Source organism: Polistes canadensis, unplaced genomic scaffold (assembly GCF_001313835.1).
Source record: "Polistes canadensis isolate GaletaPanama2010 unplaced genomic scaffold, ASM131383v1 scaffold_4, whole genome shotgun sequence".
NCBI lineage: Eukaryota > Metazoa > Arthropoda > Insecta > Hymenoptera > Vespidae > Polistes > Polistes canadensis.
The window spans coordinates 2,099,542-2,109,052 of NW_014569551.1; positions in this window are offsets into that span (position 1 = coordinate 2,099,542).

The following is a 9,511-nucleotide window of genomic DNA, read 5'->3' on the forward strand; positions in this document are numbered from 1 at the left end:
CGAGGATAATGTAACTAACTCTTGATACTCTAGGTAGAATGTTATTATCATTCACCACTCAACTGGCTTGTTAATAGAAAAACGATTAGATATTACGTATTATAGTTAGTTGAATATCTTTATTTTTTTTCTTTTTTAACGAAGTATATACAAAATTAAATTTCATATATATTATTTCGATCGATTGAAAATTAATTATGAAATGTTCTAACAAATCTTCGATTGAAATACAATGAAATGATTAAAATATCACGTTATACTTATGAACTATAAATTATTGATTATTAAAATAAAATATATAACGAACGATTCGAAACTCGTGTAAATAATAAAAAAAAAAAAAAGAATGTATAAAAATGAGAGACGAGAGCCTATTAATTTGATAAATTATTATACGAATATTGTTACTGGTGCATAATGTTACTAATACATAATTTGGGTCCCAACTCGCGTTGCAATCATGAACAATAATCGTAATAAGAATTTCTCAGTTGAATAATAATCGAGACTCATCATCGTCGCTAATTAGCAACCGGTAAAAGTTCTTGAAGAATTTTTTTTTAGGGAGGCGAAATTACGACGAATGGAAAGGAAGAAATTCTGGTCCTTTCTCGGTTGGTCGTAAAATAAGATTTAACTGGCGCCACCCTCATGGTATGCATTTACTCATGTACATGTATATATATACATGTATGAATGTATTCATGCTTGTGTATATACATGCATGTATATTTGTATATATATATATATATGTGTGTGTGTACGTCATGGCATACCGAAACTCTTATGTGGCCAAATAGTGAAGAATATTTTTCGTGTTACTTTTGCGATGTAAAGAGTACAAGTGAAAAAAATAATAAAAATAATAAAAAATAAAAAGATAGGAGAGATAAAATGGTAAAAAAGATGTAAATAATCGTTAACGTCGATTTATCGAGGTCCCGTTTGCGAAATTTACGAAAATAAAAAATATTTTCCTTTTTATTTATTCTTCTTGCATCCTATTTTTATATACATATTGAATAAGGGAAAAAGATTGTTCGTATTTTTTATTTTTCTTCAGATCTTTCAATAACATTTAAGGATGATTTTTGACGCTGACACGCGAAATTCGATCGAAGGATTATTATGTACGGTATTTTATATTTTTTTTATTTTAAAATGAAGTATTTGATTTTCTATTTTTTTTCTTAACTCCTGGCGTTTTGCTTTTTCTTTTTTTTTTTTATCGTGTTTTCTCTCTCGTTTTTGGGAAAGTATTTTCAAAAATTATTCGAGGACGATTTTATCTGCTGACTCGTGAATTTTGATCAAACGAGATCGCAGAGGTTCCCTTTTTCTTTTTTACACTTATCAAGTTTTATTATATTTCCTTATTATTTGATTCGTTTATGAAAATATATTTTAACAAATTAATCAGTAAAATGATCGCATTTGTATTTTTTCTCCCACAATATATTTAAACAATTTTTAATCTGTATTTTGTAAAATTAACGAGATTAACGTATGTTAATATAATATTTAGTTTATTTATTAATAATTTATTTGTCACAAATATTTGTTAAAGAAAGACAGAATCAATGTTAGAATTTTTATTTGCCAAATATTACAGCGAAATAATATTATTAATCGTTATTATAATAATACAAAAAAATGTTGACAAGGGGTTACGAAGTTTTATTTAATTACATCGCGTAAACGGCGAAAGTATATTATTACAAGAGAAAATCAATGGAGAGGATTGCGAGAAAGTATGGTAGACATTAACGTATCGAACTTTATCGAACACGCTCGTGAGTTTGATCAAGAAACTCTTGAACTTTTCCAAATATGGACACTTACCTTACGTAGTTGCATTCAAGAGTTACATATTATCGAATAAATGGCGCGAATTGGGCTAACATAAGTTATGCACAAATTTATCTTACCTTCGGTGATCTTAAATAAGAAAAATGTTGTTTCTTTTTTTAATTTAAGTATTTTCATAAAATAAAAAAAAAAAAAAAAAACAAGAAATATAATAAATGACATAAAAACGTTAACAGGATAGTTTTTTTTTTTTATTTTACACACACATATATATATATATATAATAAAATAAAAATAATATAATATATATATTATATAATATAATTGTGTTAAATAAAAATTCTCGAATATATATATATATAATATTTAGTAAGATTTTCTTTTGGAATCACTTATCTTAGATTAAAAGATGATAATATCAAGAAAATAAACAAATCCTTGGGGACTGAGAATACTGGACAGAAACATATTGCTATCATAAAACAGTTGACTGTCCCCAACTATTTTCTTCTCTCGTTTCTGGGACTACTCCGGACGAGGTGTGGTCGACCCATTCGTTTAGAACACTATGGTGTATACCACCTCATCCTTCTGAAGAAGAACAAGAAAAAAAAAAAGATAAAATAAGGTGCAACGTAAGAAAAGAACGTTGGAGATAAAAGTAAATCAAATCTTTTCTTCCATTTCTTCGAATGAACAAAAAGAACAAGAAAAATACAATATTTTTTATATATTTCTATCTCTCTTTCTTTTCCTGTGTCATTCAATATACGATAACATTATTGAACTTGTTATAATTAATGAATATTTTTAAATTAACCAATATGCAAACTTTTCATTTTCTCGAAACAACAGAAAATGGACTTACACTACTTTCAAAATAAACAGTCCAATTAATCATCAGACGCATTATTAAACAATAGTTTGAAATGTAAAAATAATGTAAATCATTTTGTACGTAATACTCAACGTGATTTAGAAAAATATGTTGTGTACTTTTAAAAGAGCCATAGAAGTGTCTAGGATGTCGCAGTGGTGACAGATGTCTTTGCCAGGAACGAGAACCGATCAGATTACATTCTTCAAAGAATAAGGATGCTCGTGTAGATTGCTATTTTTAAAAAAGCTTTTACTACTACTACATTTATATCTACTTGGAGTGATGTAAAAAGAAGCTTTAACGAGATTCGTTGACTTGTTGTTCGAAAAAATAGATTTGTCAAAAAACCAAAAAATGATATAGAAAAAAGTATATGGAATATGGCACGCGTGAGTTGTTATTATAGAATCAACACAATTTACAAAAATTTGTAATAATCTAATATCATTTATTGTTCAATATTCTCATGATCAAATTGAAAAATTCAACACACATTCATTTATTTTATTAGTTAATATATTTGATTTAGTTATGTGTTAATAATTTTTGAAGGGTTATTGTTTTGTATATCGAGTTGCTCGAGGTAAGTACATACCCCAAATATAATAATAATAATAATAATAATAATCATTTAATTATATTAATTAAATATAAAAATATATATATTGTTCAAAGTAAATATGTTAATTATGAAAAAACAAAATTGTGAAAAATGTTTTGGAATGACTTGATATTTGAAGTATGGGAATTCATTATAGTAAGTTAAAGGAAAAGGTATATGAGAATAGTTCGTCGAAGTATAACGAAGTATAAGAAGTCGAGACAAGAAGAAAATTGGCGCCAATGCCATACTCGCTAAGGCGCCGAACCATTTTACGTAGTGCGTTGAGATACATAGAATATAACATACCGTCCTCGAAAGTGCACCGGTTGATATGCATTTTCTACTACATACAAAAATTCATATAAGTATGTATGCACGCAAACACATACACATACACATACACACACACACAGAGAGAGACATACGCATACACAAACATACTTAACTGTACCTCGACCTACACGTGAGTGAAAGTAAGTATTTATATATGTGCATATCTGTAGCGTGCACTGTGCGTGAATCGTAAGCACGTGTCGTTAAAGTGCAACACCGATCTCAGTCAACCCTTCTATTAATAGAATATGCAATTACTAATAGTTATTAGATCAAACATTTACGTTCGCGTACATTTGATTGACTTTAACAAAATATATTTAGATTTACGGACATATGATAATTATGATTTAACTAATGTTACATTCGTATTGGTTTGACTAAAAGTTTATTTATATAGATTTATAAGAAAAATTTACGACAATTACGAACATAAATCGAATATATGTATATATGTGAGATCAAATATTTTAAGTTAATCGAGGGTTTTGAATTGTTCAGTGGTTAGAATCTGAAAATCGTACAACCACAATCAACGTGGTGTACATTACGTACAATTATAGTGGTAGTAATACAAACATATGTATTGTTTTAAACATTAAATACCTATTAACGTACTTTGAATTTTAAATAATTTTGATTTGATATTTTATTAGATCAAAACTTTACCCTCGAAGAAATCAATAAGCAGGAGCGGTTAAGTAATCACATAAAAATGATAAAAATGATAAAGTCAGAACGTTACAATTCTAAATTTTATTCATTAGATGAATTATTCCTTTTATACACATGCGCAACGTTCGGAAAGTCATATAAACAACTTTCAATAAAAGTATTTTCACAGACGAGAAAGTGCCAGTCTTAAGGTGCATCTCGAGGAAGACGGTTGACAGAACATATACTCGGAGCTTTTTAACAAAAAAAGATACTTCTATTGATTATTTAACAATTTTTTTAATAATCTAATATACTCTCTTTATGTTTCAGATTTTTTTAACATATATATAGGTTGAAATATTACATTACCTATTAACGTATTTTAAATAGAAAATAATTTTGATAGATTTTTCTTTTATGTTTTTAGATGACTTTTTTAAACTTGATTTCGTTACTGAACCAATATATAAATACAAAATTTTCCGATAACATACATTGTTTTATATCAGTTTTTTGTTAGATTTCGGCGTAAACATATTACTTGCGAATAGATGAAACTTTTAGGGTGGGGCCTAAGGGTTAGGTCTCTTAAAAACGTTCTCGGTTAAATAATTTTACTTTTAAACTCACCTTTACGCAGGAGCGGTTAAGTAATCACATAAAAGTGATAAAAAGGATAAAATCAGAACGTTACAATCCTAAATTTTATTCATTAGATGAATTATTCCCTTTATACACATGCGCAACGTTCGGAAAGTCATATAAACAACTTTCAATAAAAGTAATTACATAGAAGACAAAGGCTCATTTCAACGTTAGATTTCGAAGAGGACAGTGCATAGATCATATGTACCAAGCTTTTTTACAACATACTTATTAGCATACTTTAAAAATTAAATGATTTCGATGTGATAGTCTTTTCGATAAAAATTTCCCCCTCCAAAGTCAGCACTGCACAGAACCGTTAAATCAAATTTACATTTATTTAAACAATTACATGAAAATTAAAAAATTTTAAATCAGAACGTTATAATCTCAATTTCTGTTTAATACAATTAAAATTCTCGTCATACAAACATGCGCAACTTTCAAATTACCAGATAAACAACTTTCGATAGAAAAACATTTTTATGTGACAACGTCTCAGTCTAACAGCAGATTTCGAAGAGGAAGGTACATCATCAGGTACATCCTCAATTTTTCGTTACAGTATACATTTCTATCGATTAATAAACAATTATTTTAATATTCTAGTACACTCTTATTATATTTCGAATTGTTTAAACATATATGTACTAGTATAAGYRTTACATACTTATTAGCATACTTTAAAAATTAAATGATTTCGATGTGATAGTCTTTTCGATAAAAATTTCCCCCTCCAAAGTCAGCACTGCACAGAACCGTTAAATCAAATTTACATTTATTTAAACAATTACATGAAAATTAAAAAAATTTTAAATCAGAACGTAGTAATCTTTATTCCTATTTAATTCAATTATTATTTTCGTTATACACACATGCGCAACTTTCAAAAAGCCATATAAACAACTGTCGATATAAAAACTTTTTTATGTGACAAAGTCTCAGTCTAACAGAAGATTTCGAAGAGGAAGGTACATCAGCAGGTACATCCTCAATTTTACGTTACAATATATATTTCCATTGATTATTTAACAATTATTTAAATAATCTAATGCACTCTCTTTATATTTCAGATTGTTTAAACATATATGTACTAGTATAAGCATTACGTACTTATTAACATACTTTAAATATTAAATAATTTCGATGTGATATTCTTTTCGATGCAAATTTCCACCTCCAAAGTCACCACTACAAAGGAACGTTATAACAAATTTACATTTATTTAAACAATTTCGTAAAAATTCAAAAAATATAAAATCAGAACGTTATAATCTTAAATTTTATTGATTAGATGAATTGTTCCCTGTATACACATGCGCAATGTTCTTAAAGTCACATAAACAACTTTTAATAAAAGTATTTTCACAGACGAGAAAGTGCCAGTCTCAAGGAGGATTTCGAAGATGACGGTACATGGATCGTATACACCTAGCTTTTAAGCAACAATAGACACTTCTATTAATTATTTAACAGTTATTTTAATATTCTAATGCACTCACATTATATTTAAGATTGTTTAAACGCATATACATTTATTTAAACATTATATACTTTTGACGTACTTTAAATATTAATTATAATGCGATTTTATGTTTTATTAGATGAAAATTTTATTCCACCTCTTGAAAATCATCACTGCGCAGGAACATTAAAACAAATATACCTTCGGTTAAAAAATTACATAAAAATAATAAAAATGCTAAAATCAAAGCGTTTACATTTTAATTTCTCTTTATTACAAATAAAATTCTCGTTACACACATGCGCAACGTTCGGAAAGTCACATAAACAACTTTTAATAAAAGAATTTTCATAGAAGAGAAAGTGTCAGTCTCAAGGTGGATTTCGAGGAAGACGGTTGACAAAACATATACTCCGAGCTTTTTAACAATAATGACACTTCTATCGATTATTTAACTATTATTTTAATAATTTAATATACTCTCTTTATATTTCAGATTGTTTAAACATATATGTACTAGTATAAGCATTCAATATTCTCATTAACATACTTTAAATATAAAATAATTTCGATGTGATATTCTTTTCGATAAAAATTTCCCCCTCAGAAGGCACCACTACAGAGGAACGTTAAAACAAATGTGTACATTGGCTTTAAATAATTACATAAAAATGAAAAAAAATGTAAAATCTGAACGTTATAATCTTAACTTTTATTGATTAGGTGGATTATTTCTTTTACACACATGCGCAACGTTCGGAAAGTCATATAAACAACTTTCAATAAAAGTAATTTTCTAGAGGACTTTGACTCAGTTTAACAGAAGACTTCAAAGAAGACGGTTCTCCTAACATATATTCCGTGCTTTTTAACAACAATGGACACTTCTATTGATTAATTAACAATTATTTTAATAATCTAATATACTCTCTTTACATTTCAGATTGTTTTAACACATATATATTGGTTAAAATATTACATTACCTATTAACGTATTTTAAATAGAAAATAATGTTAATACATTTTTCTTTTATGTTTTTAGATGACTTTTTTAAACTTGATTTCGTTACTGAGCCAATATATAAACATAAAATTTACCGATAACTTATATTGTTTTGAATCAGTTCTTTGTTAGACTTCGACACGTCAACGTATTACTTGTAAATAGGTGAAACTCTTAGGGTGGGGGCTAAGAGTTAGATTTCTTAAAAAACGTTCTCAGTTAAAGAATTTTCTTTCGTTGAATTTTTTTTCGGATGTGGACATCTTCAGGATGCACATCCCTCTTGGGTCTTCGGAAGCGGTTACCTCCTCGTGGTTAGACCCGGGCAATGGTGTTTTACTTTCAGTATAATGTTTAACATATTTTATATGTTATACATTCCATTGCAAGTGAAATCCAGCTAAAGACCGCTTACCATAAACATTATAATGATAATTAGTTTCTTTCATTTTCCTAATCAATATCATATTACAATTCATTTCATTGTTTTCACTTTAATACTACATTCATATTATATCCCACATTAAAATACTCGATTTATTTTCTAGGAACACTAATCTTGTACATTCTTTCAGTCTTTTCTGACGTGCAGTGCGGTCGGTAAAGCACGTTTCGGTCGCGTTCGCGATAAAAAACTTTATTATAGTTTTTTATTTTCGTTATCGTCTACTGGTCATCGTCATCCTAAGGGTAGGAGACCCATCGGGCATTCATCACTGAAGACTACATGTAAGTAGAATTTTCTATCAAACATTTTCTATGATAAATTTGCAATGGTCTTTTTATTTCGACGATTATACTAATCGTTCTTTTTTATTTTCTGTTTCAGAACATCATTGCAATCGAGCGCGTAGGCAATGAGGTACTCGAGTGTTTGCATCGTTAAAGAAAMATCGGAAATTAGAGTCAGTGTTGCTCGCCGTATGGAAAAGTTTCGTTTTTTCGGGTAAAGAAACTCCGAAAGTTTCTTTTTTTCGGTTTATACATGTGCCATCGTCATCCTAAGGGTAGGAGACCCATCGGGCATTCATCACGGAAGATAAAAGGTAAATTAATTTTTACAATAAACATCTCTTTAATAATTATTTGTCATTTTTAAACGATAACAATGATTCTAACCGTATTTTTCTTTTCTCTTTTTTCAGAAGGCTAAGTGTTTGTGATAGTGTTTGATATTTGAACTGCGTGCAATGCAGTTGTAAAAAGTAGAGTCAGTGTTTGTACGAATAATTAAAATACAATTTTTATCGCGGAGTAGAGTCAGTGTTTGTACGAATAATTAAAGTGAAATTTAATCGCGAAGTAGAGTCAGTGCATTCGGTCATCGTCAACCTAAGGGTAGGAGACCCATCGGGCATTGATCAATGAAGATCTAAAGTAAGTATATTTTTCCAACAAACATTTCTGTAATAATTTTTCAATGGTTTTTTATTACGACTATGATATTAATTGTTCTTTTTCTTTTTTCAGAACATTATTGCAATTCGTGCGCGAAGCAATGTACCGGGAGTGTTCGATCGTTTATAAATATAATTTCAAATCACGGATTAGAAGCACGTTCGCTCGTTAATAATAAATTCAGTCGCGTTTCGCGTTCGCGTTATTTTTGAAATTTAAATGTAAAATTAACTGYGAGCAATGCAGTTAATTGCACTTAGAGTTTGTTCGTATAAGGTTATAGTTTTTTAATTTTAAAACAGTCGCACAGACTGTTCGCGAAGGTAGAGTCAGTGAAGTGCATCAGTGAATTGTTAAAAGTGACCGCGTATCGGGAGTGAAATTTGTCTTTGCATTGACTGCGTGCAATGCAGTCTTTGAAATAGATTGTAGAGTCAGTGTTTGTACGAGTAATTAAAGTAACATTTTTTATCGCGAAGTAGAGTCAGTGAACGGGCGTAAATTAAATTCAAATCACACGCGTATGTAGAGTCAGTGTTGTACGTCGTATAAGAAAAATTTCGGTTTCGCGATAAGAAACTCTTTTATAGTTTCTTATATTCGTTTACCGCGTTATTAGAGTCACGGGAGTGCGAGGAAAAGTGCATCAAGGAATTCTCCGATGGGTCTGGTGGACGAGGGATGCAGTTGGACCATTTGCTACGAAGTAGGAGTGTT